Source organism: Hesperophylax consimilis, chromosome 14 (assembly GCF_061612785.1).
Source record: "Hesperophylax consimilis isolate HC1 chromosome 14, BYU_Hcon_1.0, whole genome shotgun sequence".
NCBI classification, from domain to species: Eukaryota; Metazoa; Arthropoda; class Insecta; order Trichoptera; family Limnephilidae; genus Hesperophylax; species Hesperophylax consimilis.
Window position 1 is genome coordinate 36,887,607 of NC_142849.1, and position 27,300 is coordinate 36,914,906.

A 27,300-nucleotide genomic window follows, 5' to 3' on the forward strand; every position below is an offset into this window, starting at 1 on the left:
TAGGATGGCTAGAAAACATTGAAAAATTGTTAACAGCTTTTCAAAATTGACAATCGAACGTTATTTACTAAAATCGACATTAGAGATTTGCATAGGTATATATTTTCAATTGGTGGCGACACCATCGTGTAAACAAAAAATCTACGCATTTTTAAGTAGTCCTTATGTTGGCCGCTTGAAGAGATAAGTATGTTAATCTCCACTTTAATGATATTGTAGAAGGGAGAGTAAAGTATGTGTGTTTGCAGGTGCACCTCCGCCGAAAGCAAAGGACGGAATGCGAGGAATTGGGATATAGCCCGAGGCCAGCAGGAAAAGAGAAACGAAAAGAGGCAAACAATTTCTTTAATAATGACACCGCTTTTGCTTTATGCAATATGTTTTTTTAAATTTTAATACCTTGGCGTTCCGGTGCAAGGTATGCTGGGCATCTCTGCATGGTTTTTATGACGTCCAGGAACAACGGCATTAGTTTATACGATTAAATTGGATTCCGACTAGCAAATATCTCCATTTAAATAACACAATCCATCGCAATAAACATAGCTATCGTACAACCAAAATTTAAAATTATTTTTCAAATTCTTGAAATTATTCCAAATGACCTACATACAAATTGCATTACATTATTATAATCAACATAAAGGTTCTTTAGATTTAAAAACATATTTATTAATGACTACGACCTGTAAATACGGGCAGGGTTAGATATTTATGATAATATTTTGTAAGTTTGCACATCTTCTTCGACGTCCTAAAATATCTACTGCGATTGAATAAGCGAGAATTGAGGATATATTTTTTTCAACAATTTGATAAAACGTCAAGCTATTTGCGTAACGTATTTTATTAAATCTTTGAATCACCCTCTTGTAAATACGGGCTTATCCAAAAAGATGTTAATGATTAGATTATTTGTATAGCGCCGTTTTCAAGGGCCACTGTTACCACTTATATGGGATTGACTTTTATTTTAAGAACATAATAACACACACTATATACACAACTCCAAATAATCACTTGTATGATAATTATTTAAATAACTATTTAATTACTTAGTCTATGATTACCATAATTAATATTAGGTACTCTAATTATTTGATTTTTTTTATAATGTTACCATATAAGTGGTAACATCTTTTTGGACAACCTTACCCATTATTTATTAAATTGTTCACTTTAGGTTGTGTTTCTCCTTTCATTGGCAAGATTGTTAAAATGAAACTAATTGGCACTAATGGGCACTCACAATCATCATCATCCTCTCATTAATAAAACATACATAAATTGTTGACAGCTGGAGAAATGTCAATGATATTTCAAATAAATTCGGCGGACTTCTAATATAATATTAGAATTACTTCTTTTTGAGAGATCGTTAACATTAAGCGGGATTGAGAAAGTATCTACCTTATACACACACACACCCATACACACACATACACTGAAACGTGATGGCTGATAACTACTAAACGAAAATCTCTAAAAACTTTCAATTCGTAAACATAAATAAATAATATACACACCTGTTAGAAATCCAAATAACATTTCCAAAATTTACACTTCGTATATCAACCTTTTAAGACACTGTTCACAGTAATAGTAAATTGCTGCAATACTTTCATAAAACTGTTTTCAGGACAAGACTTTTTTTAAATGTGAAACACTTCATAAACGGAGAAAAATTAATATTGGTAATTTATTAAGAATTAATTCATAGTACTTCGAATCACATCCCATTTGCCATAAACTTTCTGCCTTTTGGTCCACAGACTTGTCACTATCCGTCTATCTAATACTTTATTAAAATATTATCAGTAAACCTGTTAATTCATTCGTTAGACCTGCAATCCCGTTTTTAACCGGATTAACAATAATTTACAGAGATTCTTAATGAAATAATTATATACTCATTTTTCTCCGTGCATAGCTACAATGCAGCAAGGTCAATAAAAAATAGTCAGGAATCATAACAACTCTACGGCTGTAAAACGTTTTCTTCGTCTGTAAGATTCATAATATTCTAATATATACTTATTATATACCTGCGAAAATGAGTTAAAATTATGGAATCATTGAATCAATTGATTGAATTAACGTGGAGAATCAGACCGAATTGACACAAATGAATGAATTTTTCCAAGTTTACCGAGAACGCCTTCAAGATACAATCGTGTACTACCGTTTGGAAAACACTGCTTTAGATGCATCCAAGTGTAAATAAGTAACAGAGATAGATAATCTCATATCGAGATTCCGTTCCGCCGATATAACATTGCGACATAATGTTATTGTAATGATTTGTCGCAAGGAATCGTATAGATATATCAGCGTGGATGACAGATCTCTGAAAATATTCCGAAAATATCTCCGCGATCAATACAATCTCTCGTATGAACTCTGGGTTTATTGTTTTTTTTTTTTTTTTAATATGCCTTTTCTCATTTTCTCTTCTTTTTCTTTTTCATGTGATGGCGGGTAGTTGGTGAAGGTCAAAGTGGGACGCTGAGTCATTCAGCCAGTCGACTAAATCGGAAGTCACTTGGTTCAGCACACTTGTGCCATAGAGATGATGATTCTTCTACGATTTGTTCTGTTGTTTTAAACTAGTCCATATTCACAAAATTCAGAATCCCTTAGGCCCATAGAATAAAGAAGAAAACTAGAAGTGCCTTCCATATAAATTTGAACGAAATTAAATGTCCCCACTGACTTGGTACAATATGGTTATAGACTATTTACTTGAGCACTGTCTCTCTTACACTTGCCTGACATTGTATATCGCCATATCATTTATTTATCATGATGAAACACAGTTTTGTATTTTAAAATTAAGGCCCGATTAGCCAAGTATTTGGATCACGGTTGTGTTATTCTTTATTCTATGTTTAGACCCCATTTATGCATCACCACGGCTGTGATTTATTTTAGGATAACAACACAACAGTATCTAGATAATATATATCAACAAGTTATTATTATTTGGATGAACGATCCAAGGGTATTATTGTACGGAATCTATTGAACGCATATAAATATTATTTGGCAAAACTGAATTTGGCAAAAAAATGGGTTTATAACAATATTTTACAAAACAATAACAAACAAAAATGAATAAGTATGTACATGTCTAAAATTTCATGTGTCGGATATCTAAATGCAGCGTTAGGTTAGGTTAGTTTCAGGAGTTAAACCCCCCAAAATTGACTATTATGTTATAACTTGCAGGTGTACCCATAGAGCTACAGTACTTATATCTCGTCGAAACTTGTTCTACTATTCGAACGCGATAAGCAGTGCGCGTTGACCGGATTCGGTAGTTTTAGTTAGAGCGTTGGGAGGGTTAAAAACGAAACCTGTTTTTGCGTTTCATATATAATACATCAATGGATGTCTAAAATGTTTAAAAATCTAAAATTATCTACTATTTTTTTTTTAAATCAGCAGTTCCCCGGAAGACCATCCCAAACTTATTCCATACTAAAATATTATTATACACACTTCATAGTTCTCTGAAGCCTGAAGAAACCTCCGAAATTTAACGGGACGGCAAAATCGAAAACTTCATTTTTCGGATCCTATTTGGAAGGCTTCGCGGGTTGGGTTTTGAGTAAAAAACTGATAGTAGCCTACAAAAGGTGATGTCTATTATATTTTTTGATAGAACGCCTCACGTTTCATATTGAATTCCAAAATTAACAACAGCTGCACAGTATAAGAAACGCTATTTTCTCTACGGCAAAAATAACAATGCCGAATTTACAAAGAATATAAATGCACAAACACACGGGGCGTACCCTACAATGATAACAGTGAAAATACCCACACTATTTAAATACATATTATATAAATATTGTATTTATTTACAAAATAGATCACAAGGTCAATTACTGCTACTCCTAAAAATATTCAACTGGCCAAATTCTAATTTCGCAGTTCTAGAGATTAAAAACAAATGTTTTTTTGTCAATTAAGAATATAATTTTGCGTTAAAAACAGTCTGCAATCGAAAATTGTCGCAAAAAAACTCAATAATATCTTTCCAACATATCTACGAATAACTAAAATTTAAATACATGCAGATATTTTAATTAATTTTATATTGCGAACGTTAAATTAATATTTCGTATGAAAAATAAATAAGGTTGTTTTAAAAAAAATCAGTAGATACCTACTTACCTAATACCCGGATAATTTTTTTAATAGAGGGTTTTCCAATAAGAGGTGTTATTTTGATATTCAATCGTAAAAGATCAATGGTTTCGTTGCTTGTGTGGCACGTACCGCCACACAGTGGTCCCAAATCCCGATCTAGCTAGACAAAAAGATTTCAACGATGTTTTTATTTATGTACAAAAATATTCTCACAACATTGAAAAATGTCCATAGTATTATGTTCACATTGATAAAAAATTTAAAACAATACGCGCGATACATGGCAACGTTGTAAACACGACACTTTGGATGTGCAAATCGTTCGCATAGCAGTCAGTCGCTTTCGGGTGTGCACGTTGTTCGGTCGTTAGTGTTGTTATTTGAAATCGGAGAGAAATTACGCAAAGATAGAAATTGAAGTCTATGGTATGTTCTTTCAAATTGAATTAATTATTTTATAATTTGCCTATTCAACATTACTTTCATTATTAATTAAAAATCATGAAAAAAGTATCAATATTTACAATTATTTTCCAAAGTTTGATTAAACTTTCAAAATCGTGTACCGATTTTTACCACCAAACAAAACTAGTTTCATATAAAACCATTCTTTATGTATAATATCTGATAAAATTTGTTTGCTCAAACTTGCTCTTTTGTCTTTTACAGAGCCTGTACCTGCAATCTATCGTTTGGATATTTTGGAGATTCTAGAAGTAAAGGGCACGTCAAAGTTGAATTGTACTGCAACACGGCAGTGTGTTTATGAACATATACAAAATGCATTGAAGAAAAACAGTTTCACAAGTCTTGAGGATAGTTTACTCAAGAAAAACATCGCTTCGTTTCTATTAATATTTCATAGAAAATGGATTGAAGTCGGAAGAAGTACTTTAAAATTGAAGTTTAAACACGCAAAATGGCTTAAATCAGTTTTTATTCTTCATATAGTCACGCGTGAAGAGGGTCTACTTGGTAGACCAGAAAAAGAATTTGATTTATGCTCGTCAAAAAGCAAAACAAGAAAAATTAAATGTCTTCTGAATTCTCGAAGTCCACAAGAACTCTCTCATGCTACTCAAATCAGCTTGAGGTCACATGGAAAGCGGGATGCTGCCAAAATTATTAACGAGGCTACTGAATTTTCACTCAAACGAGCTACAAAGATGAAAAATATTTTGAAGGATCACAATTTAAAACCAATCCCATATTCACCCCGGGAAGCTCTAGCTTTCGTTATTAACAATAAATTCACCAAGCAGCAATATCTTAATATACGAAATGGGGCAAAAGAACGGAGAGCAAATATTTATCCCTCGTACAAAAAAGGCTCAGGAATCTCGAAACAAAGACTATAAAAAATCAATGAATTTCATACTTGAAAAATATCGCGTATCTGCACAAATGAAGATTTGTTTCGTACACTACTTATAAATTCGGACCCTATAATATCCAGAATAACCACAATATCAACAAAACATTCCGATGTCTTACCTAGTGGTGTCTTAAAATTATTATCGATTTCAGAAGTTCCAGCGAAGAAAATACAGAAGTCGGTACAGAAGTCGGTTAACAAAGCCAATGTTGCAACATTAGCATTTAATAATAGTGACGATAACGCCAGTAGTTCATAAACAAAAAATGTCATTCGGTTTTGTTCTTATATTATGTTAAAAAAATATTTTTTACTTATAAATTAAAATAAGTACTTTGTTATGACTTAATCGAACCATCGTACCATACGCATTTTATTAGTAATTAATTTTGTTTTAAAAATTCTGTAACAATGGCTAAAATAAATGTATATTTTTTTAAGTATTTTTTTTATTACTTTGTGACCCTTTTGCATCATTTGCCATGAAAAAATATTTTTGTCTAGCTAGATCGGGATTTGGGACCACTGTGCGCCATCTTGTTGAAAGTAAACGTTGTCCAGATCAATACCATCCAATCCCGGCCATAAAAAATCATAAATCATCTCTCGATAGCGCAATCCATTCACCGTTACTGTTGATCCAGCCTCATTTTTGAAAAAGTAAGGTCCAATGCCGCACCAAACAGTCACACGTTGAGGATAGAGAGGCTTTTCAACAATAACTCTTGCGTTTTCCGAGCCCCAGATGCGACAATTTTGCTTGTTGACGAAGCTACCGAGGTGGAAATGGGCCTCATCACTTAAGATGATTTGCATTTGATTCACTCAAGTGAATTTTAATAATTTCAATACGTTGTTGAAGCGTGTATCGTTCCATTTTTATTGATGGCGTAGTTTCTACTTGTTAAATGTCAAAAAATGACAGCTTCAAAAGTAACATCTACCGAAATAGCGGGCTATTCAAAATAACACCTCTTTTTGGAAAACCGTGTAGTTCTGGATAGTAACAAACTAATTTATTTTTTTTTGTATTAGGCAATTCACCCTAAAAAAAAAAAAAAAAAACTAAATATTAATAATACTTTCAACTCCAGTAAAATATTGGCAGTATCAATAACGCTGGCCGACAAGAGGCGCTAGAGTATCATATCGACGTTAACATTTCTTTCAAAGGCGGCAAATTGAATTTATTTTGTATTTTAATCAAAATCGATTAAAAATTGTCAAAGTAGGTTCTGTGTGTGCAGTTTACGGAAGTAATAAATACGAACAACGAAACACTATACACAAGTTGTTTTTAAGGATTATCTTTATAAACCATCAAAGATAGATTGCATGGCCGATAACAGCAATTTGGGAGATGGGTTTGGGCCGCCCATTGAACCATTTATTGGATAGTCAACACCTCTGCCATAAGTCACCACACCTACGGCCGGTGATTTAGTAAGGGTGCCGGGTTCATCGGGTGCGATGTGTTCAGGATGCGCGTGCCCATCAGTTGCGTGGCGTGCCAGATCGGGAGAGGTTGGTTTGGGAGACCCTTCGACATCTCCCACTGGTCTCTGGACCCATCACCTTGCACTGTAGTGGGAGCGATATATTCATATATCCGTCACTCCTGGACAAACTGATCCCAACCATACCTTTTACCTTCCAAGAACTTCCTCTTCTTCTTTTCCTTAAAAAAGACCCTCCACACATCCCAAATGATGACATAGGCCCGAGGGAAATTATTTCACTCTAGGCCTTCTGTGTGCGGTTTTTGATTTCTAAAATTAGTAACGTAAAATAAAAAATACATTTCACATAAAATCTATTGAAATATATTAATGAAAACGAAGGTGCTTGTGTGGCATGCTGCCACCATCTAATGTACGGGAAATGTCAGAATTTAGACATTATTAATATTGTAGGGTTGTAGCAGTGACGATTCCACTGCTGACTTCCTCGAGCGAACGAACATCACTACCATGCTCCCACGTGACCTTGGACGGCGGACGCGAGGTGGCGTAACGCATTTCAAGGAAAGAAGAGAGTTTTTAATCTGGCAGCCAGCAGGACGACATTACCAACACACTACGAGATGGATTCGGGGAACCGGCCCAGAGTACTCACGCAAGGAATCTACTTCAACCTACGTAATGTAGTTTAATTCTTTAATCATGGTTTATCCTTAAATTAGCTATTTCAAGTTTTCCTGTTTATCTAAAAAATAGGATGGCGCTCATAATATATTTTCAGTTTAGTTTCATTTTTAAATAATTATTACGTGACATTAACTTCGTTTACGTGACCTTGTCTCTTCGAGGGAAGGCACGACCCTGTAGATATAATATTATTCTTCACCCATCTTAATCATGATTATTAAATTATTAATCTATTTGTTTATATGAATAAATCTTTATTTTACTAATAAGAGTTTCATTATGTCTCATGCTCTGGTTATTTCCTTATTTTATTCACACATGTTACACATATTATACAAACACATGTAGCGAGCATTAAGCTAAGAATTCCATTTATTACGCCACATTTTGGCGCATCAATATTTAATAGCTATTTACGGTACAGGGTATTTGATAATACATAATATACACCTAACCTAATCTAGCTTGGCCTAACCTAACCTGACATAACCTAGCGTAACCTAAACAAACGTAAACTAGTCTAACCTAAGCTAACTTCAATTATTCTCGATAAAACTAGTACCTAACCTAACCTAACCTAATCTGACAAACTTTTTACAATTATTTGGTATCACTGCCGGCAACCGGGGAGTTTATTGACATTGCAATCTGTGACTTGATGGTTCCAAATAATACATAACGTAAAAAAATAACCATAAGCCAGAGGTCCAAAGCAATATTATCATCTCTGTAGCTTTGATTTCGTTACCGAAATCATTGCATCACTCTGGCAAATGTAATATTATCATAGTAACGGTTTATTGTATAGCTAGCGGCTAGTGACTTGTGGCTGGTAGTGGTCTGGCGAGTCTTGCCGAGGTAGAACTGGTTGATATTATTTTTGGACATACTGGTACCATTTATATTTTATTACCACTGGCAACTTTTACATTCTCCATTGGAGTCATCTTGCTTCGCCATTTTGAGAGTTTAAGGTCGGTGATGGGGCTACGCACGTCAGCCATGGAGGGAGATAAAATCTTCTGTGTAAATAAACCTACCAGAAGCTGGGAGATGAGTTTTTACGCAGTCTTCATTGAATGCTGCTTTTCAACTTGACGCCAACTTTTCTCCTGGCAAAATCTGCATCGTGAAGTACTTACTACCCACGTATTAAAAATAACCGGCAGATAAATTTGAACACTTCAACGGTTCTTTTTAAAAATAACAGATGGCGCCACTACCGTTCAAAACAATCCTAAACTGTACAGTAATTGAGATTAACTGTCAGATAATTGGTATAATATAATATTTAATAATATTATTTCTATCGGGCTATTTATAGTGGAGAGGACGTGAGTTTAAGGAGCGCTAAAATTATCGTAGCACATTTTACCCACCGTCTTCTTTTTCTAGGCTCTTGATTATTGCTTGTAAGGTTGTTTATTTGATCTTTTCAATGCCAAGTACCAATTATCACATATTTCAGTGAAACCATAGACATATGAATATTAGTAGACCTGCCCTAAGTGATTAAAAGCGTATTATCCCCACTCCCCATACCGGTTCCATTGGAGCCGGCTGGGCTCGCGTATGGCCTCAAGTGAAATTTGAAAACGTGACGTCATCATTCTTGTGCGAACTATGGTCGAGGCATCATCGGTTCATTTTACGAAATAACACGGCAAAATGTTGACTTGTGATATGAAAACTTGTAAAAATAGATGTGAAAAAGAGAATAAACCCAATTGTCGTATTACATTCCATAAGTAAGCATTATTTTACTCTATTTTAAGCTTATTCACACCGTATTATATGGATCAGTTTTAGAAACATATACTATCACATCACAATGTAGCGATTCTCAAGTGTGCTCATCGTTGTTTACTGGGGTAAGTAAATTATGAAACATTTGTAAAAGTGTCTTAACTAAATACTCTGAAACTAACTACGACTCTGCAAACAGAAGAAATTTACTTTGCCGAATTTGGACTTCGCAAATTAGTTCATAACGTGGCGAGTAATTTGCGCTCCCATGTAAAAATGTCTATTCATTCAAAAGCAGATTTTACTTTTAAGAAGTAAATGGTGATATTATAATGCGAGATGCCTATTTACTGTCAGATTGATTTATTGACGAATCACAGTCAGCTTCACCCCCTTCGTTCTTCAACAGTTGATATTACCCCTCGCCATTATCTTCTCGTCTATTAATTCCTATGTCTGTGAGTGAAACAAAGAACTCATCTTTTTGCGTAGGTATTACACGTTCAAAAAGCGGGATAATCTGAATTATTCATACAATCAGTTCAAATTTTGAATATGGCACTTACATTCAAAGTATCGATTATAAAATTTACATAGGATAGACATACAACTGGAATTAGTATTTTAGTTCAATTAAAATATTAATTTTGTAATTTTATTGAAATATCTTATTTTTAATAAATATCCATCTGTGTAATATATCATTGAAGGAAAAAGATAATACTAATAATCCTGAATGAAACGTGAAACAGAACAAGACTCATAAAAATGTAACAGTCTCAACTAGGAATCGAACCTAGGATATCTTTCTTACCGGAATAACGCCAACAACAGAGGTCCTGGATTCAATTCCCAGTTAAGACCGATACTTTTTATTTTTCTATTTTCTATTTCATGTTTTGTTTAGATTTATTAGTTTTATCTTTTTCTTCAATTATATAAATTATGTGCTTAGTACAGTCTGTTCTAGAAAGGACGTAAAAAATCAGGAAATAGATTTTTTAAAGGTACGTATTGTAAACAATAAAAATTGTATGTGGGTAATTTTTTTTCCTTCTACGTTAAAACTCGCATTAGAAATATATATTTTGAGAATCGTAAAGTTTTTGATTGGTTAATAAAATACAGTCAAATATTTTAAATTTATTTTTTCAGGGGAAGTTTACCTGACGAAGTGATATTTTATCTGCCATAATTCATAACACTCCATTGTCAGAAACCTTTCATAGTTTGGTAACTAAAATGTATAAAAATGTAATAATACATTAAAAACTCGATCATGGACTTTCAAATTCATAATACCAACCAATCGGGGAAAGGAGAACATAGCAAGTAGGCGGAGAGCGGGAGAAGAAGAAGAAAAATTATTAATCTCACTAATTAATCCTCTAAAAGAAAATGTACTTACGAATTAATAGACTTTTTTATAATGGCTTTTTACAAATCACAAATCGGATAAACAAAAGTTGGGGCTTGTTTTCAAAATTAAATATTTTGTTGTACCATTTAGTTTGACACTTTTACAAATGTGTTACAATTTAACCACCTCACAAATTTTTAGCGTCGCTACGCTAGGCGATTTGTTTAAAGCCGAACATTCAGATCTCGTATGGAAAAAGTCCCACAATATACTGCGCTGCAAACCTTTGCCTAATTTTTGTTACTTATCTACGCAAGGTTCTGGTTATATGCGCCCTTTAGCGGTTAATGAACCACTGATTTCGTAGTTTATTCCAAGCATTCTCGAACCCTCCTGGTGAAATAAATATGGTCACATGGTTTGCCCCCAGCTAGTCGAAATGATACCCAAATTTCATGTTAGGGCAAGTCTATCATTTTGGATGTCTATGAACTCGATATATTTTGAGGGACCGTCGCTACCCAGACCGCAATCAGTGGATCCACAATTCACCAAACTCTTGTAAGACATTTTTTCCACGGTTTTCAGAAGGTTTGTTGCGGCACTGTGTAAACGTACTACGTGAGAGAATGTATGTACATGTTCTACGATAATTCCACAAGAATTTCATAGAAACTTATGGTATTTTGAAATGACAGTCATTTTGAGCAGATAAAACCTATACTTATCAACTACTTACCGACGTTCTAACCACCAACATCCTTTATCGCTTGTCTAATTAAAGTAATGATGTTGATGACCGGTATCGATCTTGTGAAACATGACTGACATACCTTCCAATCATTCCCCTTAGGGCAAGGCAAAGAAAGCTGGGGAGAACATTTAACAAAAACTCACATATAATATGCGAACAAGGTTTCTAGAGATATTACCATTACTTGGGAATATTCTCGCATACTAGTTACATAAAGCAAACAACATAACTATCTGCAATCTAAGTACAATAACAATTTAAGTATTTATGATTGATTTATGGCCCATTCTTTGATAGAAAGCGAGGGAAAGCTTGCTTGTATGGTATGGGGGCAAATAATGTGTAATGTAAATAGATGTGTACGTGCAAGTCGATTTTATAGATGTTTTCCTCACATGGAAAACAAGGTAGGTTGGTAAATCAGTGAAAAAAGACATGTTTTCGAGGGGTACAATCAACATTGTTATTCAATTTTAAATTTAATTTACTCTTATATTATATCCATTAAGCGAAAAAGTTTTGTGTCTCGGCCATTTGCGGAAAAAAACTTATTCTGGATACTGCAAATATTGAGTTATGGAGCTTAAAGGATTTATGGAGATAATTTTAGACGGTACCTAATTGTATTTTGTTCGTGGGCTAGCGTCTAGATGTGCATATTTTATATCAAGTACGTAGTAAGTACGAGTATAAACATTTGATGTCCAGCATCCCTTCTACAGAAAGTCACCGGCCGCCATTGACAAACACATCAATAAAAATGCTTTCACGTGAAAAGCAACGCCATTTCTAGTTTTTTTTTTTTACTTTCTTCCTTACGGTTTTTAAAAAGGGGAAGGAACAGTCTAATCATGCCGAGCAGCGAAATCATACTAGCCTAGTAAGCCACTCCCAATTGAGCCCGGTTGAGTTTGTTGGATGTGATATGCCCAGTTGCCCTGGTGCCATCTCTTCTCCCTTCTTTCCTCCATGACCCTGAGCAACTTTTTTTTGAACTTTGTAATCTGGGAACGGTTTTTATAAATTTATGACTCAGCAACATTCACTGCGACGGAGATTATGCAAACATAAATGGACTTATTAAGTCATCTTCAGATGAAAAAATGCCTGAGTTATGGAAATTTTAGTAGTTTTTTTAATGAACCAGTCTTATTCAAACTTGAAATTATCTTTTTTTTTATGCGCATTTATTTAAATTTGGACGAAAATAACAGATGCGTCATGGTTAGGGATGAGTAAAAATTCGATAATATAATGCGGAATAAAGTTTGCACTATTCAACTTCCATTATTAGTCCTGGTTCATTGGTTGTATAAATATTGAACAATTTTGTTAAGAGGAAGCTACAATTCAAAAATGGGTATATTCTTGGTATGCCTTATATCGTCACGAATAAGGAAATAAGCATAAAAATCGCTTAGCAAACGGAGTTTATAAACGCTTGATTTCAAGCGCAAAAGTGGTTTTATTTATTTTGAAAACAATTTTATAAAAACGCCAAACGCGCGCCCAACATTTGTACACGGTTGACATTTGCCACATGAGAACGGGTCGCTTCTACGATTCGTTCTTAAGTTCAACAGCTCGGCTGTGGAACGAACTGCCGGCCTCTGTGTTTCCTCCCTCCTACAACATGGGACTCTTCAAGAACCATGTTCACTCCTTCCTCTCCACAAAAAGACCCTCCACACAGCATCTCCAAAGATGACATAGGCCCTGTGGGAAATTATTTTCTTCAGGGCCTCCTGTGTGGAGTAAATGTAAAAAAAAATAAAAATAAAAAAAATAAGAAAGCAAAAAATTTAATCAAGGGAAACTGTTACAGATACTCGCTGCCATAATATTGCATTTTTAAAATTTGTTTCATTTATGCGTTCATACATTTCTATTGAAGAAATACGTTATTCAGAAGTTAATATTATATTTTATATGGAGTAATTTAAATGTGTATTTAAATTATACTGAAGAGAAACGGTATGAAAAGCTTCAATTTATCTAGAGCATATTTGTTGGTTTTCATAAAATAAAACAATTCGTTATAGTGATTTAGTATTAAGTTTCGCCTTAACCATTAAGCGCACGAATTTCAATCTTCGATCTTCACAGTAAATCATTGATGACACAGCCCTGAACCTGAAATTAAGTAGTAAATACCGCTAATGTTATGGTAAAAATACCGTTGAACGGTGACAAATTACTTGTTTTTAAATTAAAACGAAATATTCAATTAATTAGATACGATTGACCCACTTTTTAATTTTCAATGATAAAATTAATTAATTGTAATGTCATGATTTGAAGATTATCCTAATTGACAGAAGGTCTCAGAACACTTCTGAGGTGGTTTCAATCCAATCGATTAGTTAATTAGTTCTGAGAATCGTCAAGATTAATTTGTTACGCGGATTTTGGTACCGCCGCCCCGGGAACTACTCATTGGATAACCCAGATAAGAGCCCAGGATCTCTTTCTTACTAGGACAACGCCTCTAACCACTCTTCAATAATTGCCTAGTAATAAGATTACTAATAATAATCTACCGACCTCATTTGACCTGTAGCTCTTTTTTGAATTTTAAAGAAATTGAATATGTACTTACGAGCTAAAAAAAGAAAATAATGCAGATTTGCATTACTCAAACCCAATCAATGTCCAATCCAATTACATAATTCAAAAATAATACCAACAGAGCGCTGATAACTCCACCAGTAATAACCGCAAAATGTAATAATGATAATGCTGAACACAACATTGTCATGTCAACCGTTCCTTTGTTGGTTAGGTCCAATACATACCAAGAACCATTGTAGCGACGTCGATCAGCTCCGTAAAATGGATATTATTGCAGTCATGTTTCCTGTAGCCGCAGTCCAATCATGTTGACGTCCAGAAACAAATAAAACATCAGTCAGTCTGGTCGCATTGTTAGATGCACAATCAGGACACGAAGTGATGTGTGACGAAAAATTGTAGAGGCTACATTGGTCAGTAAAAATGAAAAAAAATTAAACTCCTACTCCTTGTTGTTTGTGTTCAGCATACAGTTGTCAATTTATTGGTCAGGTAGGTACTTAAATACAGTCAATTATTTAGGAAAACGTACGCAGCATTGGTTTAAATTATTTTCATTTTTGTAATCTTATGCAAAGAAAAGTTTATTCAATAGTTGTTTAAGATAAGTTCCAAGTATTATTTCAAAGATTTACTATAGTTTTTATTATCTCATACGATACATAAAAGAACGCCGATGCTGGAACAAAGGTTACACGGAGAAAACCTACTGATAAAAAATATTTCTAATTTGTTAAGAATCTATTCGAATTATTCGTAATCCGTTTAGAAACAGGTTTTCAAACCATTAACAAATAAATTTATAGGTTTTTTATAGGTTTTCAGAATACATGTTTATAATAGGTCATCAGGAAATGGCCTGCAATCCCGTTTCTAACCGGATTACCAATGATCTTAAGATATTATTAATAAATTAGCAATACTATTTTTTCTCGGTAAAGGCCGTGATTTGAGTTGGCGAACCAAGCCGCGATTTCATTTTGCACAGTGATGTCTATGATTTAAATTAATACAATTAAAAAAAAATCGAGTCCTACCAAGAAATCACTTTTTTTAAATTTCAAACTCTTTCGGGCATCAAGGACGAGTTGTTTCGTGGAATTTGAACCATTCTTCAAATTTCAAAGTTAATTTTCAAGTTCTGTGATTTTTTTTTTTAAATTATATTATTATTTCAGTTCTGTCAAGTAACTAACTAACTAACCGTCACGCCGTTTCCCCGCAGGGGTAGGCAGAGAGGACGGACCGCCAAACAACTCGGTCTTGGCACACACTCCTTGCCTCATTCACATTCATACATCGTCTCATACATACTCTTATATTATTCTGACTCTTGACATGGCCCGACTCGAGTATCTGATTCACTTGGTCGTGCCATGTCTTCCTCGGGCGTCCCCTACTTCTGTGTGTAACGTGGGTAACTTCGACTTCTGTGTGTAACGTGTAATGATATAATAACAGAACTTGAATAGGACTTTCACAGAACCCGAAAATGAATGGTGAAATTTGATGAATTGTGAAAATTCTGTGAAACAACCCATCCTAAATAGCGCATGCATTTTAAAACCGCTTGATTTGAATTAGACAAGTATTATGGCAATGCTTTCGGGATTAATCAAACTTGCTATATTTTATTATATTGTAAATGTATTTTAAACGAGACAGCTGACACTTAATGCTAACAATGGCAAGGAGATGATGTGAGGGGATGAAAATTTTATGATATGACGTCGCTAAACGTGACGTCTCCCAGCCTTGCTGCCGCTGTTGGTATTTTATTACAAACTATCTTGAAATGTGACATCTTTGTGTTTTCTCTATCCCTGATACATCCTTTCTTATTGTGAAACCGCACAACTGCTCCCAACCGTCTGGAGCCAGTGAGACTATGGCATCCCCAATTGAGGTTCCATAACTCAGGCATATATATATATATATATATATACCTCCCTCCATGCACTATCTATGCCCTATCCTTTGACACGCATTTGCAGAATTGGATATTCAATAGCATTGCCTATGCACGAACTATCTGATATCCTGTGTGATTCCACACAGGACATGATGCGGTCTGGATTCTGGATTCAAAAGATACCTACCCTCCCAATACGTCCACCGTACTGAACAATGAACCATCCATATCTAGGGGTGAAATGATAGTATAAACAAAACTTCGATGCTGTTACAACATTTTTACCCTAAATATGATTTGATGATAAAATTTGAGAGGTCATCTAAAAACACTTGTGTTATGAAAAATCATTTGAATATATAAAATTTTATTATTTTATATTATCTCGAACATCGATGTTTCGGAACCAAACTTCGATGTTTTAGGAACATTTCTCACGGGTCATTTAGAGCAGTGAGAACCTTAATAGAATATCTGACAGTACTCTCAATGGGCAAGTAATTAAGAGAAAATATATAATAATGCACTAAATTCATTTCGATGTTTAGCAACATTTCTCACGGGTTGTTTGGATCAGGGAACGTGATGAATCATTGGAGAATTTTCTAACAGCACTGTCAATGGACAGGTAGTACACATGTAAAATCATGCAGCAAAGACATTTCGTTGTTTTAGCAAAATTTCCACCCCTTGAGGGTAGTGTTGGGTCATTCGGAGCAGGGGAAGTGGTGAGTCTTGAGAGGACATCCAGTATTCATGATTCACAACAGGGCTGACATTCTGCTCCGCAGAGCATCACGCCGCATTAGAAACTGTGAATAAGTAATGAGGTTGCATTCAACAGTGAACTGATTTGAATTTACTTTGACTTCGTGGAGGTGAATCTGCCATCAGCAGGACCAGGAATTCCTCGATACCGTATCAGTGGTGAACTGGTCCAAGAACTAGACTTTGGATTTATATTTAGCAGATTCGAAACACCGACATTATTATGCGTTAATATAATAACTCTTTCGTTACGGTGCTAGAATATCCTTTGATGATTGTACACATGTTATAGGCCTTAAAATAAAAAGTGTTTTAAATTTCACACAACTGATAAACAACCGTTAAGGTATGGTAAATGATTGTTTATCGGTTGTGTAAAATTTAAACATGTTTATTAAAGAGGTTAGAATTTAACATTTATGAGTCGGATAAAAATTAATTAATTTATGTATATATAATTTGTACATTTATTTATAACAGTTACAGGTAATATAGCCTGAGACGTTATAATTGTACCATTTATGCAGTGTATATGCAATGCCAAAAATCTCGAAAATGCGCTATAGGACACAAAAAATAAATCTATTTCTACCGCATTCAAAAAGCACGTAGCTCTGTGAGTGAGTTCATAAATAAATTAGTGCGGCTTGCTCTACTATATAGAAGATTGTGATGACGTCCTCGAGAGTGAGACTCTGGTACAAAAAAAAATAATTGGGCCAGTATCTCATTATTAGATAAGTGACCGTTTATTATTATTATTTATTTATTTTTATTTTTTTTAAATAAATTTAAAATAAATCAAATTTATTAATGTTATAATAATTATTAAGTTCTGCAAGTATTTCGGTTATTTTTACAGTTTTTAATGTGACGGCTGTTTCGGCTTTTGAGGCCATAAAACTGTAAAAGTAACAGAAATACTTGCAGAACTTAATAATTATCACACTTTAATCGGGAAGAGTAGTTCTACCCGTTCGGTCGATTGATGCTTAACGTCGGGAAGGGTAGTTCTACCTTCTGCGCCCGCCTCATTTCAATGGCAGAAAAGAAGAAATTATCTGATGTTTTTATATGAACATTATATACCAATCTCTTTATAAAGGTCCCAACTATATGTACATAATTATCAAATTGCAATGCAAGTCTTTTTTTGTATTTATCTTGGAGTCTTTTGTGTACATCGATATTTCAACTAAAATGGCCATTATTAATGAACACCTGACACTTGATAGGTATTGCGTTTGAAGATCAACGAAATAAGTAATTTAGATAACATATTCTGTTATTCTAATAATTTAATTCCTGGAACCAGGGTTTTTATGACCATGAAACCCGAAACAAATCTTTCTATCTCTGTTCCGCACCCACTCAACTTCTAGGTGCGAGCGAGAGGAGAGTGTCGAGCATTTAAAAACGGCAGGTATCGGCAAACACAGTTAGGCGGACCATAATAAATATTTACAAGTGCGTGCCAGTTTTTAAAAAGCAAATTGTCCTACGGTTGTGTTCCGAGGAGATAATATTTATATTTGCTTTTTCAAACCTTTCAAAATGGATTCTGAAAATTACGAAAGTGATAACGAAATCGTCGCAGATAATTTATCTGCCTGTTCTAGTAATTATTTGCCTGAATTCCATAGTGAAAGAGAAGAATCTAGTGGAAGTGAAGAAATTCCTTGTAGGAAAAGAATGTCAGTGATGCCATTACAGTTCAGTGATTCTGAAGAAAGTGATATGGAGGAAGAACAAGGAAATATTAGATGAACAATTTTTAGACGTAAACTGTAACTGATTATATAAAGGTGATTAAAAACTTAAACCTAATAGTGTATGGTGCAAAAAATAAACAATATTATGTGAGCAATACGAGAAGCATTCTACGCTAAGTGATTATTTTAAATTTCATTTGAAAAAATAACCAATATTATTAGCACGTTCCGATGGTTTTGGTCCGCTGTATCGTGCGAGAGGCAATTGCACACGTGGTATTTCAATGAGTAATAATGTGTTACTCTGACGATACTTGAGAAGTGGCAATTGTTTTTGTTTTTATAATGATTTGGGCTTGGTGAAAATATAATAATTTGTAATTTTATAAAATTGAAACCTAGTTTATACTTAAAAAATTGAACACTAATGACTCAACAATGACTTTGTTTTCGATTTATTATGTTGCATTAGAAATAATACTTGGTTTTCAGCTACAAATTATATAGCTTGGGTATGCTGAATTAGTATGTAGAAAATTTTATTGAAATATTTCCATTATTTACGAAGATATAGCGATTTAAAACAAATTAAACAAATTCGCGCGGGACCTTTATTTTCGCCCGTTTTCAGCGGTCAACCGGCGAAAAAATAACCCGATCAAAGTGTGTTATTATAACATTATTAAATTTGATTTATTTTAAATTTATTTTTAAAAAAAATGGAGTTCTACGAATTAAACACCAAAACAATAAATAGACCGTTTATTAGTTGAAAAAAATATTTAAGCAAAGCAATACGTGTCTCTAGGGAGTGGTAATTGGTCATGCATAATATATAAATCGATGGGTAAAGCCAAGGGTAACAATATATAAATGTATTAATGTATTACTTTGTACGTAAATCATTTTATTCGTAGTAAATATGATCTTCAATAATGTTTGTGGTATTCATGCATACGCGCATATTTATCACACACACATTTGATAACAATATATTTTAAAAATTACAGCTGTTGTATAAATGTCAAACAAAAAATCTTTTAAATTGGCTACTAGCCAGCCCGTTGAAAATTGTAAATAGATGTATTATAGTAAAAAAAAACAATAATTTTTTCCTCTTATTTTTGTGTGTTTAAAAAAGACTAACGGAATCTATAGTTCATATTATGAAAATATTATTTATAAATATGTATTGCATCATCCGACATTATATAATTTCCTCGTGTATATTATGACATACAATCTCTAAAATTAAAGAGTGACAGAAATACATTTGAGCAGGTGGATTATTTCGACGCTAAAAAGAACCGGCCCATTAGCTCAGTTGGTTAGAGCGTCGTGCTAATAACGCGAAGGTCGCGGGTTCGATCCCCTCATGGGCCACTAATATTTTTTTTGCTGAACTTTTTTTTGTATTTTCTTTTTCCATAACTTCGTAATTATATTACCTGCATAAAATATTTGTTAATAATCATACTAACAATCTGGTGTCAAATAGATTCCGATACACACATGTTAAAATGGCCGCCAGTATTTTATAATGATTTTTTATTAATGACACTAAAAAAATACGAATTATTTATTTTTGTAAAATAGACCTCCTGTACCATTTTTATTTTTGGGTTATGTTGTGAGGATGAAGGTAGTTGGGACGGGAAGAAGATAGGAAGAGGAAGGTGGGAAAGTACCTTGCTATTCAGATCTGGTCACCAAACACGGCCAAAGCCATTTCAAGCGACGTTTCATTTTGAATGATTTTCTTACACCAGGGCGATAATGATAGTATCTCCCACTCCGGAACGTGCCGTAAATATACTACACATATTATTTTAAATGAGTAATGAGGCCGTCAGAGTACGAGTATATGACGTATTATACATATTACAATATTATCGTTTTATATTATTCTTCCATGGTAATTTGATCCTCTAATATAAAAATGAACAAAGAGTAGATGTTAGTGTGTGGTTTCTTTATTATTTCGATTCTCACCTCCGACGCATGGTATAGGTACATTACTTCAACTGAATAAGAAAATGAAAAGGAACTGCATCGCTACCCGCTATTGGTTTCTAACTGGGTCCTACATACAGGTCTATCTACCAACACTTTATATTGTATGTCAAAAGTTCGCCCAGGAAATATCGATAGCCAGAAGAAACATGATAAAATAATAGGTTAGTTTTTTTTTTTATTTCACATCTATTTGAATTTCATTTTTGTTTTCATGTGTGAATTGATATAAATCTTGGAAGTTAAAATTAACCCAGTTCACTGTCGAGCTGAAACTTGGCAGATACGCTCTTTGTCGATGAAAAATCATTCTTATCAACTTTTGGTGCTAATCACGTATATATACGCATTTCCCTGAAATCGGATGACATTACAGCAGTTAAATACGAAAATGATGGTTCTTACCAATCTGGATTTGACGCAGCGCGGTTGCCTCTAGTCCCTGGGTAAAAAGGCTCAATCCTCAGTAAAACCAAAGAAAAATTTGTGTTTTCGGCGTGTACAAGGAGTGATGTGCAAATAGCATTCCCCGCCTGGAACCGCGTTGTTGTCATTTTGATTGCGATTGCTGCCCCGAGTTTGTCGATTAAAAATAGGTGGTGCCCGCCACCCTACCGATATTTTAGTATGTGCTCTAGAGTACAAAAAGGTTGGGAACCCCTGTATTATGGTTAAAAAAAAAACATTGTTTTTTTGCCGTTTGATTTTTTTGTTATTTATCTTCACTTTTCTTCTGTTTTGTCATGAAACCGTAAATATCATTATATTACTCTCCATAACGAAATTGCCCCACAACGTAGGTAAATCGAAGATAGGAAGATTAACATTAGTAACTACTAGTAACTGCAAGTACAAACACAAGACCTGTTGACATATGGATAGCAATTACGCCTGAATTACTGTGATTACAGCATCACGCAGGAGATTTCCGTCTAACGCGATGTTCTATTAATTGAGGTCGTCAATATTGATCAACTGTCAAGATGAAGTTTCGCTGTGTTAATTTGTTGTATTGCGCGACAGCTGTTTTGTCTACTCTGTTAAACTGTGAAGTATTTTATGTGATTAGTGGAAAAGGAAGGAGGTGAAACGCCTGTGCTCTAAAGATTTCAATCAGTTTTGATGGGGACCCCTGACCAGATGTGGATATTCAACAATGTGGCGTACTTGTGATTTGTACAAGGACAGCATTTGTGTACTATTCAAGTATCCTGTACAGTATTATTTATATATATATATATATTTATGATTAAATTTTTCGCTGTGGATCAATCATTAAAAAAAAATAGTTCTTACCATTGCAGAAAAGAAATCTGTAGGTATAGTTATCTGTGTACTTTCATGTGAGTTTTATGGACTTCATTCTGCAGAATACAGCGTTCAATAATAATTCTCACCAAATCTTTCTTTCTTTTCTGTGATACTATTATCTCGTATTATCATCTATTCATCTCCAAACGTAGTTGAATCATTGTTAAAGAAATTCCTCAACGAGAAACGGAAATGTAGGCTGTTTTTTTTCTTTTCACGATAATTAAAATCGTGATGTTTCCGGTATTGACTAGCTTATCCTTCTATTGTTCTAATAATAATTATCATTTGGTTTCAGATAAACAACACTCAAGAGGAAGCCATTAAAGAAAAGATTTATCGAGATTTCCTATAGCAATAAAGTTATAAAATTTCTTTTTGATATTTTCATTATTTATTATGTGAAAATTTATGATATGACCAAGCAACGGCAAATGCGGGAATCAGTGGAATTATTTCAACTCCAATATTGGTGAATTTCTTGAGACGAGTAATGAAGCCAGGGAAAGAGAATTGATTAATTGAGAAAGTTGGGAGAACTGTGGCTATTTAGAAATTAACACAAAACGTTGCTAATTATCTCGGATCGCCACAGATAACACTGCAATATATCACAATCAAGTGATACGCGCCCTGTCTCGTCTTTATCTCCGTATGCTGACAAAACGATACGCAATGTTTCAATTGCTATCGTTTGATATACAGGTAAAAGATATTTGTTTTTTGGATAACTTAATGAGTAAAACCTCATTTTTTTAGGATAAAGAGATTAAGTCAAGGATATGGGGAAGAGGAAGGTGGTTAAGTACCTGACTATTCAGATCTGGTCACCAAACAAAGTTAAAGCCATTTCAAGCAACGTTTCAATTCTGAATGGTTGTCTAAACCAGGGCCACACTGAGAGAATCTTCCACTCTGTGACGTGCCGCAAGTATATTTTATATTATTTTAAATTAATAAATTGCGAAATAACACAAATTAAACAAATTAAATTTTGTCGAGAGCGCTTTACCTCTCGACCACGGAGACCGTCATAGTAGTGCGTAATGTCAAGTAATAATAACGTACGACCTCTCGCTGGGACTAGCATTTGAACTGTAAATGATTTATGTGTTTATGTGTATCGAGAACCTGTGCCCAGGGTGTTCACGTGTTTATGTCATAGTTTTGATGTGGATCGATTGTATATATTGTTTAAGAAAATAATAAGAAAGACAAAAAATACAGATAACATTTATTAACTTCCGATTTTATGTCCAGGTTAAATCTTCCCCATAGGAAAAACTAAATCATTACACACACTTTTCCACAAATAATCATCTAGTCAATCAACACTATGCAAGTGCATTATATAAGCAAAATAAATACAAAACAATACAAGAACAACACGTCAACTCACCAGAGATCAAATGGGAAAATAATCAACCGACTCCAGATATTTTCATATCAGAGGGTTCGGCTCGGTAGAACTTCTAACAGGGCCAATAAATCGTACTGATCCCTCAAAATAAATATTTTAAAAATCTTTCGTTATCCTACTTATTCAAAATGACCGACTTTTGCATCTTTATATATAAATTTTTTGATTGATCTAATACGCCTAAATTTTTAGTGAGAGAACTAGGTATAATGCCAGTATCCGAAATAACGAATGGTAAAATTTTTACAGTCTGAGAATGCCAAATTCTTTTTTATTTCATTTCCTAAATCTGTGTATTTTCTTATTTTTTCATTAACACATTTTTGAATATTACAGGAATTTGGAATAGCGACATCAATAATATAAATTATTTTTTTTAATTTTGTCATGTAAAACTATATCGGGTCTATTATGACTAATCGTTCGATCTGTTAGTATAGTTTTATCATAATATATTTTATAAAATTCGTTTTCTAAAAATGAATTTGGTTCGTATTCATAATATGGTATTATATTACGGCAGTCAATCAAGTTATGTTTAATTATTATTATTATTATTATTATTATTATGTAATGAGCAGGCAGCATTCTGCTGATGCGCTCATATCTGATTTCACAACAAGTTTGACATTAATAATATTAACGTTATTGTGTTATGTTTTTTTTGGAACTTTGGTGATTCTGTACCCTTTGTTTATATAATCTCATTATTTTATCCGTAATATTATCCAACCGCAGATAGACTTGACTGACATAAACTCGCAGTTCCGAAACAAATTAACAGTTAAACAACATAAAAAGCTACTTGTTTAATAATAAAGAACAGATTGCCAAAAAAGCAAACCAAGGTTCTTTAGCAGAGTATCGACAAGTTAGTGCCCGCAGATTGTTCTAATTCTGACGTTTTTTCAGTGTTTTCTGTTCAAATCGTCGAAAGAAGCAATTCTTTAGAATGGATGTTTTGAAATCAATTCCTATCAAAATTAAAGAAAAATCATGAATGGAGTTATGTATCGTTATGGTAGTTTTGTTGACTTTTTAATCATTACAAAATGGTATGGCAGCTGTGACTATAAAATATATTAGTTATGGATGAAATTAAAAAGGTTAAAAGTATATTACAAAAAAGTATGTTACACAAATTACTGCCGGGAGCAACACAAGAGGGATGCTGGTCTATGAACGAATACTTACCCGAAGATCAACGTCAAAAGAGTCTCAGAGAAATCAACTACCAAATAGATGTTACTATCGATTCAAAGTGGTATTGGCAATTTGGAGGAATTGGACACAATCATTATGCAATATTACGTATAGATATTATATTATTATTAACAACTTCGGGTCCTCGCACATTATTTAATCTTTTACCAAAACAAATTCAAGCGACTAATAAAATAAAGAAGTATAATTATGGCTGAACTAGCAGTTAAAAACCCGCTCCGCGGGTTTTTGCTGCTAGGCCCTGCGGGCGGCACTTCGTTGGGCTTCGCCCAGTTTGAGTGATACTAACAGTTACATTTAATAGGTAGATATTAGATCAATGGGTAGATATATAATAGAAAGACATTCTGAACCATTAAACACCCCTCACCCCAAAATAAATCTCGTCAATGAGAAAAATGTTTCCTCTTCCATACCACCGAAATGATTTAATTTTTAAATCGAAACTTAAATTGCAAAATATTTATATGTAATTTGAAAATAAAAAAATATCAACATATTACAATATTACATATAACTTTGGTAAAATAATATACTCTTACCAAAAGACTGTCAAAGTAATTACATTTTTTTTTAAATATATGAAGAATTATTTTATTGGGATAAGTCCTAAAAATCTACATATTTGGGTGAAATAATATTACGCTCTTACCTAACGATTGTCAAAGTAAATACACCAAAACTCTCTTAATTCTTAGGCTGGAAAACCTTACAGGTGGGATAAATTGAGTCAAAAAACAAAACTTTTTAAGCAAGTACAATTTATTATACTTTTATTTTTTACAATCTACAACATAATATTATACACTTTCATTAGGAAAAAATCTCTTTATAAACAATATTATCCGTATACCAATCAGTCAGAATTTGTATAAATAACGATGACTGCGCTCAAACTGTCCATAAGAAAATACTGGTTCAGGAAGTAACAGTCCACCCCGTTCAAAAGTTTGTCCTTGAGATTTATTGATGTTCATTGCATAAGCTAATTTGACTAATTGTAACATCCGACAAAGTGTTTTAAATTCTAGGAATGAAATGTACTGTACCTTTTCTGTTCCCCGTAATGATTTTGGCTTGAATTAAGTTACAGCTGAAATTTTTATAGCACCGCTTTTGTGAGATATCAGCTCAGGGGCGCTTTCCGTTGAAGTACATCCTCATTGATAGCATAAACATGACTATTTTTAGGGCACAATATGGTACGTTGACTCATCACTAAGGCATCAGGAGTTGTATGTGTCTCACTGTATATATAGTGAATAATATCTTGACAAATATTTACATTGGGAATAAGCACAGATGATTCTAATGTTCCTTCTACCGAAGGAAGTTTGCCATCTTCCAAGTCCAAAAGCCATTTAGAAAATATATTTTCACTTTCTAAAGCTCTGACATTTGTTTTTAATTGAAAAGTTTTCAAATGGTACCAAAGTATGCTGCTTTTTATGCAAGCGGCAATTAATTGTCCTCGTGAAGTACGTCGACACACTGGAAGGATCTGACGAAAGTCTCCGCCCAAAACAATAACTTTGTTACCAAAGACAGAATCACTTCCCATGATATCACGTATAGTACACTCAATAACTTCTAAAGCTACACCTGGTGCTTCATCCCATATTATAATATCTGCTTCCGTTATAATTTTCCGATTCTTTGATGTGACCTTACATGTTGTATTGTCCTGTAAATTGATGGGTAAATTAAAAGCAGTATGATAAAACTCTTTTACCTTTTCGTCTTAGAGTGTGAATTAAAGTTTAGTAAAGGTATGTTTTCCATGTTTCGCCTGGGCCATCAATGAAGAAACATTCATTGTCATCATTTTCATGTGAAAAAACTTATTCAAAATAGAATTATATGCTTGAAGTTGTACGTCATTGAGTTTGGCAGCCATCAATTCACCTAAAGTGTTTTCAGAAATTACATTAAAATCAGATACTTGTCCAAAACTGCAACTTTCATCAGGTTCAGGTAAGCCCTGCATTCTGCAAGATGAATTCTCCTTCATAAGAATATCCTGTATGTTTAAAAGACAAAGATTAATTAATAGCTGTTTCTTCAGCAACACCACGATGAAAAAAATCTTCAGCCGAAGATCGAAGGGATACATTGTATTAAAATTAAAACAAATAGATGTCTAAGAATTTTAGGCATCAAATACAATGAAGCCTCCGTCATGCACTGCGTCCATTCTCGTATGTCATCAATGATGTTGTCGCCTCCCCGCTGTCGCCTCGTCCACTTTTTACCAGCTGAAAAGACATAGTTATTTGGTACATCTTGATACAGAATAGAGCGTCCCTCAATATCTTTAAGATTTAATTGGAACCACGCTGTTAAAGAGGTGTTCCTTGTAGATGCTTCCCTAAGAGCCTGTTCCTCCCGCCCCTCTACAAAATAAACAGATTGGCTGTCGGGTAAATGTAAAGCCAGAAGTAAAATTGAGTGAGATTGATCATGTATAGATAAGTGAGAAAATCTCTAAAAACCCAGTATAAATAAATAAATACTATCCAAAGAGGAACAAATTTCAACATTAATATGAGCATCATATTTTTTGCTAAGGAATGCATTATATGGAACAACAAATCGATTGTCGATACGTATATCCCGAACAACGTGATTTTCAGAAAAATTATCACGTATCCTGTACTCTGGGTAACCTGCGGAATTATTATCAGTAGCATCTTTAAATGATTTGGGGAATTTTTTAGAGCACTTACCGTATACCATGCAGACTGACCTTGGATTAAGTACGCCACATGGTCCATGAATGTTATTTTTTTAAATAATATGGTACAAAGCCGTTCTTCGGATGGGGTAGTTCTG

At 33.8% G+C, this 27,300-nt stretch overlaps 1 protein-coding gene and 1 non-coding gene across 2 annotated transcripts in view; one reads left to right on the plus strand and one right to left on the minus strand.

Moving 5' to 3' along the window:
- The window catches only part of LOC149418244 (uncharacterized), a 224,478-nt gene that overhangs the window by 183,377 nt on the left and 13,801 nt on the right, over positions 1–27,300 (minus strand). The window lies entirely within an intron of this gene.
- TRNAI-AAU (transfer RNA isoleucine (anticodon AAU)) lies at positions 19,810–19,883 on the plus strand. The gene has a single exon. It is a non-coding gene; the product is annotated as a tRNA-Ile (tRNA).